Raw genomic sequence first — 10,241 nt, forward strand, 5'->3', positions numbered from 1 at the left:
TATGAATAAATAATGGATTATTATGAATTTAGACATGTGATGTTAAGTGTTTTCTAGACCCCATAACATAGAACTTATTAAATAAAAAAAATAAAAATAAAATTCATTTATTTCAAGCTGCAAGGCTCATAATCAGTGTTACACGTCATAAAAATAATAAAAACAAATATAAAATTAAAATTGAAATCGAAAAATTGGTATTAATAAAACAATAAAATAAATTTAAAGCATACACTAAGTCCCTATCCTATCCCAGTCTTAATTACATGCCTGTCACAGCAGTGCATGATGTAAGGACAGTCCACTCTGTCCGCGATCATCGCTAGGACTGTGTTGGGGCTGGCTCGCACCCGCTGGACCAAGGACGCGGCGCGCAGTCGCATAGTGGTATGAAAACACGCCGTGTGCGCGCCGCGAACATTCCCGAGGCGCTGCAGTAGCGAGGCAGCCCCATCACTGCCCGGAACGCGTTGTTGTATTGCCGATAATTATACATATAAGCGTATTAGAATATTTTACTAAGCGGTCATGAAAAGTTTTATTAAAAAATTGTTTTAGTAGATTTTCACCAATTGTCCTCATCCTTTCAATGGTACTAACATAGTCATAGTCATAGTTTATTCATAAACAGTTTTCACTGTGTTTGAAATTAATTTACATATTAATCATATTATATACAAAAAATATAATAAAATAATTATAACAACATATAAAACGTCAAATTAAATACACTTTAAGAAATAATATTACATAAACTTCTTCTTCTTCCTGGCCATTATTATTCCCATCTCTAGTTGGGGTCGGCCCTCCTTATACCATTACGCCACTTTATGCGGTCTGCTGTCATACTTTTATCTATGCCTGCTGCCTCCATGTCTCCTTCAACGGTGCTGCTCCAAGTTGTGGGGGGTCGTCCTCGGCCTCGGTTACCCTCCCTTATGTTTAATACCGCTCTCGTCATGTGGCTTTCATCACGCCTCATGACGTGGCCATACATAATAATATTACATAAACAAAAGAGAAAAAAAAAAACAATATAAAATCGATTGTCATGAACAATAAATATTGAAATTAAATTTCATTAAAAGGAAAATTAAAATGTAATACATCATTAAAACGATAATTATAATATTTCATTTATAAAGCCAAACACTAATATTTATTATTCATGTCAAAAATATAATTTGATAATCTTACAACATCTATTAGACATATAATTCATTCATCAATCCTAATTTTTACTCTACAGAGGAGTAACATTTTTCTAACAAGAAAGCATTTAACTTCTTTTTAAACAGAAAACTATTATACCTATAGATTGACTTCATGTCAATGGGAAGCTGATTGAACAGTCTAATCGCTTGATGATTAGACTGTTCAATCAGCTTCCCATTGACATGAAGTCAATCTATAGGTATAATAGTTTACTGTTTAAAAAGAAGTCAAATAGTAGTACAGTAGGTACCTGTTGTTAAAACGTTCATTTAGTTTTAGTAACGTAATAATTGAAGGCGTATCTATGTTTGAGACAGAAACACGGAGTTACACAAGCAAGAAAGCCGTTAATAATTTTTCCCCTCACTAGCTCGGAAAGCCGTCTTTTATCCTTTAAAACAAGCGGGGAAAAACGCACTTTATCCACTAGTGGGGAAAGTAATTTGACCTTGGGTGGAGCGTGTTTAAGAAGCTTTTGCTGACAGATAACAAAACGTAAAACGCTCATAATAATGGTTCGTTCGATATTAATTATCATAAATAAATGGTTTGAGAATTTAATAAAAAATACCAAATTTAGCTTTATTTAATTACCTTAAATTCCATAAGAAACATTTGTTTTTTTAAATGATTTTGAATGTAATTCTGAACGCACAAGTTGAGTCTATGCAATTTCAAAACGCATCGCCAGAAATGTCAAAATTGTCAACAAAATTTTTCTCACCGACTCCGACACGTAAATATACGCAACTTCCAGAGTTTTCTGTTATAATATTGTATTATCGTAAAAAAATGTAATTCCAGTGATGAAGATAATCTAACGCCTGTGGATGGTGCACTTTCCTCGCTATAGTGAGGGGAAAAGTTTTGTGTTACACACGGGTGCAAATGTATTTTACTTCTCGTGTGTTGAAACACTTGCTAAGCTCAGGATTCTATTTTAGAACCACTCGCTTCGCTCGTGGTTCAACTATAGAATCCTTTCGCTTGCTCGTGTTTCAATTCCACACTCACGGGTAAAATACAACTTTGCACCCTTGTATAACAAATAACTATTCTCACCGTACTTTTCGCGTAGCAACTTAATTTCCCCCATCACTTTTTTTTATTTTATTTTTCAATGTATTTCAATGCAAATCTCTCCAACTTGAAAACTCCGAATGAAAACGCCAAGGTCACAACACTTGGAAACAACTAGACGTGTTTATGAAAACAATGGTTCTTTCCTCGGTCCCTCGAGAATATAAAATGAATTCAATATAGTATCCGAACGTGCCCGTACTACAGAATCCAATAACCCTCCCACTCGAAATAAAGCCTTATACGATTATGATAAAGTTTTATTTATATTGACTGGTGATGACAATAAGCCTATTGATACTATTCTGTCTATAAATAGTTGTACAAGGATGACTCTTCGTTTTATATCTCTCAAATTTGTCACTCCCGCGGGACGTGTTTGTAAATGTTTGATAGCTCAATTTGACGTGTAGATCGATTTATTGCCGCATTAGGCTACCGGTTTGTAGTGGTTGTTATTTATTCTTTATCATAAATCATAAATAAGTCTATGTCAGCGACCGTTTGCTTAGAAAATAAGTAGGTACAGATGTAGGGCATAATTGTTTTCCATCGCATTTTCTCGGAAACGTTAATGCTACTTCAGTCAACCTCAATACTTTTTGTACCGACTGACAGAAATAGTAAGACACTTTCCCATGAAAATACGATGGAAAATAATAATGCACTACATCTGTAGCAATTTTAATCCATTTTCCGCTGTTTTAAGGGGATGATTTTCGCTATAAAAGTATCATATACATAATAATTCCAAGTTCAAAGCAATCTGAAATGATAAACAACCAAATCTGTTTATTTAATCCTTTTTGCGTGATTATTCAAATATAAAGCATCCATTGCTGAAATAACTGATAGGTAACTGATAATACTCGCAGAGTATTTCTAACACTTTGCCGTTGCCATCGTCATCGTAACAGTTCATTACCTACTCAAATATGTCAGAAAACAAGTTTTGAAACTGGGATTGGAATATTTACAAAAACATTTACGCTTAAACCTACACACGTCATCCAAGTCGAGGGCTTATATTAAAAAGTTGTGTACGGTAAAATGTCCCTGGCGCTATTATTTAAGAGTCTCAAGAACCCTCCGCGATAAAGCTGCTCATATACAATCGAAGTTACGCTCTTATTTTAAAACGACAAGCTCAAACAGACTTATAATTGTAATGCAAATTAAATAGAGCGGGTAGAAGTTTTGTAATGTAAAAAGTTTGCACGCTCTATTTTATTCTTATTACAATTTCTAGAAACGAAAACTAGTACTAGACAGATATAACTATTTCATGTCATTTCAGCAAGTCGTTTTAAGAGTCCCCGGCAAGCTCGGCCGAATTTCACCTTCCATACAAACGGAGTTTCGTTCTCATTTTAAAACTACGTGTTGGATTTGATTGGTAATAAAACTTTGCACAGACAATGAAATGAGGTATATCTAGGTCTGTTATTAGTTTATCTGTTATTAGACTCCGCTGTCCGTCTGTCTGTCCGTTTGTCCGTCTGTCTGTCTGTCACCAGGCTGTATCTCATGAACCGTGAAGCTAGACAGTTGAAATTTTCACAGATGATGTATTTCTCTTGCCGCTATAACAACAAATACTAAAAACAGAATAATATAAATATTTAAATGGGGCTCCCATACAACAAACGTGATTTTTTTGCTGTTTTTTTCCGTAATGATACGGAACCCTTCGTGCGCGAGTCCGACTCGCACTTAGCCGGTTTTATAGCTCTAGTATATAAAACAAACGAAATAGAGCAAAAACAAGTTTTGTATGAAAAACTTATATTCGCTGTATATTTTTTACTATTGTTTCTGAAGCTACATAAACTAATTACAGACCTAGATATACCTATCCTATTGCAAGTACAAAGTTTCAGAGCAATCTAGCTAGTCGTTTTAAAATGAGAGCGTAAATACGTTTGTATGGAGAACCGAGCTTGCCGGGAACTTAAAATGAGAGCATAAGTTCGATGGTGGCGACTAGGTTTGTAATGACTCTTAACGTAATTTATTTGTATAGTATATAATATAGTGATGTCTAGTTAGGTACTACATCAGACATTGTGTAGGTCGTTCGACCGCGGCAACAGGAGGTGTCGTCCGCATTCGAAGCTGGCCTGTTGCGGTTTTCTTGCGTTATTAGGGTTGCTACATCATTATTCCGCTTTGTCCGCGTTGTCCCGGCTTTTTGCCACGGCTCATGGGAGTTTGGGGTCCGCTTGGCAATTGACGTAGGCACTAGTTTTTACGAAATTGAATGCCATCTACCTACCAACCCAGAGGGGAAACCAGGAGGGGCGTTATTGGGATTAGTCTGGTTCCCTTCAGCAAAAAGCGACTGGTAAATATTGTTTATTCTGTATTGCATTTCCATGTTACATAAAAGTGTAATATTCAATATAATTTCGAGTACAGTGACATGGACCCTTCAAGGGCACAGCAGTTCTTAATCTAAAATAACAAACTAACTAGGCGTGACAAACAAATTCAAATAATAACAAACACAACACATACACATATATTAACAATGTTCATAAGTAAATATTAATAATACATATTATGTTCCGAAAATGAAGGACTTCAAACAGGCTATCAGGAACCAAAGGAATTCAAAACACTACCCATGAGCTCCATCATCCGGCAAATGGAAATGGTGGAAAAAGCTCTTGAGTAGCTGACGGATCTTTCCTAGGGGGTAACTGCACAAAAGATCCCGTGGGTCGTAGTGTATCCGTAAGGGCCCCAGAAAACCATAAGATAAGATGTTCCGAAAAAGTTATTGGTACGAACCATAGTTTGAATCCGGTATCTCCGGATTGGAGGTCGCATGCTCTTGCTGGTAGGCTACCAGCGCTTTCAGATACACAAACAGATGGCAACAGTCTTAAGCAAACAAGATAAAATTTAACAAGTAGGGTCTTCATCAGCAATTCAACAAATAGTATTTTCTCAGAGCAAATGCAGTAGTTTCTATAAAAAATTATCTCAATTATTTTACGTGAAGTACCTACCCTGCATTTCTCCTAAATCCACCGTGGTAATGGGGCATGGCACTCTGACTTATAGTAGTTTAAACAAAAAATAATTATCAAAATTGGTCCAGCCATTTTCGAGAAAAATGGAAACAACAAATACCTAAATACAAATCGACACGAATAGTGAACTTTAATTATTTTTCTGATTGTAGAGATGCGTTTTTGTATACCGTAAAATGGTCCTACTTTGCTCCACTTTAAGGAAATTTTTAATAATTTTTAAACTATTGTCTTCGGTTACCGCGATAGTTACTCATGAAATAAAACTATGAAAACGGATTATATCGCGTATATTGAATTTATAATGAATTTAGTGACGGGTGTCACCCGTTGACCACGAACGCTTTAAGAGTTCGAAACGTCGGGATGAATTATAAATTCAATATACGCGATATAATCCGTTTTCATAGTTTTATTTCATGAATTTTTAAACTGTTCATTAGTAATTATTCAGACGAATTGAATATTAAGAAGAACATCTTATGTAACATATTTTATCGGTAAATCAACATTATGAAATGTTGTTTTATATAAAACGAAGCTATGATTAAGGAGTACAAGATAACCATTGTTTGGGGTATTTTTGCTCCTACCTATAGTTTACTTCGGGGTGCGAAGTTACCCCATTGTGCGCCAAATTAACAGGCCCCGCCAAAAATAGAGATTAATTTTATGACTGATATAACGTAGCAATTCAACATATATCCACACTTTTTCGTTTATCTGAGTATATAAATAATAATATAGAAATATAATGTTTGAATTTATAAGACGTTAAGTCCTTTAGTTTGAATTCGAGCATAGTTACCCACCAAGGAGCAAAGTAGGACCATTTTACGGTAGTACAGTAGTGGCAACCCTAATCGTGTTAGTAAAGTGCGGCGTGTCGCGACAGGCGACAATAATGCCGGTTAATATTTAGTTGCCGAGTCGCAGACAATGTTCGACTTTGCCAGCATGTTGCAGACAATGTTCTACTTTACCGGCATGTTCTGCGCCCTCGAGTTTTGATTTAGTTTATTTAAAGGCTTCTCCACGTGTTTAATTTTATATTTATCTTTCTACAACTAGCCTTAAAGTGAAAGTGAAGTGAAGTGAAGTGTATGATGGTTCATTATTTTTTGTATGTGGGTATTTTTGCAAATTGTAGTCTTTCCTCAGTCACCCGTTGACCACGAACGCTGTAAAGGGTTCGAAACGTCGGGATGTATTATTAATTAAATATACGCGATATAATCCATTTTCATAGTTTTATTTCATGAGTAACTATCGCGGTAACCGAAGACATTATTATTTATCTTTCTAGTTACGGTATTTAATTTTTATTGGATAGATTACAGTACAAATGGCGAATTGCCTTAAGGCATTCTGTACCTACCAGTCAACCAATGGGCTAAACCCGAAAGATTAAGTGCCAGTTGCACCATCCGCACTTGACAGACTGATTAACGTCACCCGGCGCGCCGCGGCGGTTTACTATGAAACTTTCCATGTAATAAAATTTTGCGAACTCTTTAACGATGACAAACAGTTTGGTGCAACCGACCCTAAGTAGATAGCTAGGTGTGTTTGTGTGATTGGATACCTAATAAGTTTGCCTGATAAGTCATCTCAATTTTTACGTAGGTAAAATGTATTCATCAGTCCCCATTGATCGGGCTACAACCAACATTCCACGGCGAATAAAACAAAGCGTAGGACACGTCCCGCTGAAACAAAACCGCCCTTTACCTACCCTTCACCCCTCCGGCAGCGGTTTGTTCGCAAAACGAAATTTCCTTTTTTAGGGTTCCGTACCCAAAGGGTAAAAACGGGACCCTATTAGAATAGAATAGAATAGAATAGAATGAGATTTTATTCGTAAGCACAAACAGAGAAGACATTACATAATACAAAAGAAAACATAAAATAAGATTAAAGTGCCACGAAATGGCCTCATCTCAGCATGTTGCTGGTGACTTCCAGCGCTGATCTTTCGATGAGACCATCAGGTGAGAAGAATCACGGAAGGTAACAGACAAGAAGAAAAGATACCTAAAATAACATACAATGAACAAATAGTTAAATACATATTACTGACCCCGCTGTCCGTCTGTCCGTCTATCCGTCTGTCTGTCTGTCACCAGGCTGTATCTCATGAACCGTGATAGCTAGACAGTTGAAATTTTCACAGATGATGTATTTCTGTTGCCGCTATAACAACAAATACTAAAATGTACGGAACCCTCGGTGCGCGAGGCCAAGTGCGCCGGTTTTTATTTTACGCTCCTTCCGCTCCGGCAGTTCGAGATGTGTATTGTGGGATAATAAATGCAGGGTACAGTCAGGGGCAGAAATGGTACAGGTGTTCGAAATTACCTGCACATGGAATTATTCTCATAGTAACAAATCAAGAATTTTGAGCGTTCCATGGGTTTTCAAGTCACTTTTTTTAGGGTTCCGTACCCAAAGTGTTAAAACGGGACCCTATTACTAAGACTCCGCTGTCCGTCTGACCGTCTGTCTGTCACCAGGCTGTATCTCATAAACCGTGATAGCTAGACAGTTGAAATTTTCACATATGATGTATTTCTGTTGCCGCTATAACAAATACTAAAAACAGAATAAAATAAATATTTAAGTGGGTCTCTACATGGGTCATACAACAAACGTGATTTTATTGCCGTTTTTTGCGTAATGGTACCGAACCCTTCGTGCGCGAGTCCGACTCGCACTTGGCCGGTTTTTTTAACGCTCCTGCCGCTCCGACAGTTCGAGATGTTGTGGGATATTAAATGCGGGGTACAGTCAGGGGCAGAAGTGGCCTAGGTGTTCAAAATGACCTGCACATGGAATTATTCTCTAATTTTGAGCGTTCCGAGGGTTTTTAAGGCACTTGGTTTTTCACATATTTTGCGCCTCGCCACCGCAAGGAAAATACAAGCCTTTATAAATACGTAATAATTTCAACAAACGTTTGCTTTTGTGTATTAAATAATAAAAAAAAACATGTTTTGAAGATAATACGATTTGTTTCGGATAAATGAATGTAATTTTAAATGAAATTTCATAAAAGATGTGTAAGTAAGAAACCCATTCAAAAAAAAATTGACAACGTATTTGTGGGCGAACGTGGGCGAACCTGTACTGGCTGTAAACAACTCATCTGCTTAGCTACTTCTGCGGCTGGCTGTACTAACGTTTGCTGTGACGTATAGGATTTTGCTTAATTATTTTACTGAGAGGATTTTTATTATTCCAAAAAAGTAGATTTTCAATATATTGATTTAAACTAACACGGGACTTAATCGCGTAAAAACTTACGTTTATTTATGGCCTGACGTTTCGAACGTGACGTTACGTCCGTGGTCACAGGCAGACTGGCGAGTAGGACTGGTAAGTTTTTACGCGATTTAGTCCCGTGTTAGTTTAAAGTTATAAGTAGATTTTCTTTTGGCTTGCCTATTTAGGAACAATTATAAGTTCGAGCGATCTTTTTTTTTTTTTTTTTTTAATCTGGTTTTTATGGAGGCTTTGGACACTCTAGGTGAACATGTCAGCCTCATGGGTGCTATCATAGTTCCCTACTCAAGGGAGAGGTCAATAAAGTGGTAAACACTGATTGCTTTGTCCGATATAGGCTCTGCCAACCAACAATCAAGCGATCTTGGAAAACAGGTCACGCCATTGCTATTTCATCTAATGAAATCCTGTATTCGGTTAGATCAAAAAAATGTTTTTGATAAAAAATTAAAAACTGGATAGATACAAAAGTTTGGGGAGGAGAGCACACAACATTCTTTGAGCAGTGCTAAAAGGTGCAACCATCATATCCCTACAGGAAGGTATACAAAATATACAAATGGATTGCATTAAAATCTGTTATTCGTAGACTATAATAATAAACAGGATGTAAGAAAGATTCCGATTTCAAACTGCTCTGTGACTAGTCAACGACCTATCGGTATTTGTGCCAATTTTCCTACGTTAACGGCTTGCTACAAAAATTCCTATTTGTAGGAAGTTACATTGTTTATATGTATTAATAAACTAAGACTATTAAAGCGTGGAAAGCTATTTCCATTAAGTCGACCTGTTAAAAAGTCAAGTCAAGTCAAGACACAACTATCACCATCTTTTTCCTTCTTATCACAATATTCTAGAGAGAGAGCGATACCGCATGTTATGGATAGGCATTAACTGTCGTCATACAAAATATTTAATAAATAAATATTATAGCACATTCTTACACAGATTGACTAAGTCTCACGGTAAGCCTAAGGAGGCTTGTGTTATGGGTACTCAGGCAACGATATATATAATATATAAATACTTAAATACATAGAAAACACCCATGACTCAGGAACAAATATCTGTGCTCATCACACAAATAAATGCCCTTACCGGGATTCGAACCCAGGACCATCGGCTTCACAGGCAGGGTCACTACCCACTAGGCCAAACCGGTCGTATTTAATATCACTGTAAATATGGTTTTATCTTGGCTTTATTATTCTGTCTGTAGTCGTCGCGCACACCTTGTAGGGTTCTGCATTTTTCCTTTAAACTGTTAACATAAGTAAAGAGTCCTATATAAAACCTACGTATAAATAAACACATAGGTACATCGTCATTTAGAGACCAGATGTAAATCAGCCTTTGCAAGGAGGCAATACGAGGTTCAATCTGCAGTCATATATAACATGATAAATAAGGAACTTAATATACACTCGCTAAATAACTATGAATGTAAAAAAGCAATAATTAAATGGTTAAGTGCTCTTGACTATAAAGCTACTGAAGATATAATTCGTAAATAAAAGCTTAAAATAAAACGACACACACACACACACACACACACACACACACACACACACACACACACACACGCGCGCGCGCGCATGCACTCACACGATGATTAAAATAGAT

This window comes from Cydia strobilella, chromosome 11 (assembly GCF_947568885.1).
Source record: "Cydia strobilella chromosome 11, ilCydStro3.1, whole genome shotgun sequence".
Lineage (NCBI taxonomy): Eukaryota > Metazoa > Arthropoda > Insecta > Lepidoptera > Tortricidae > Cydia > Cydia strobilella.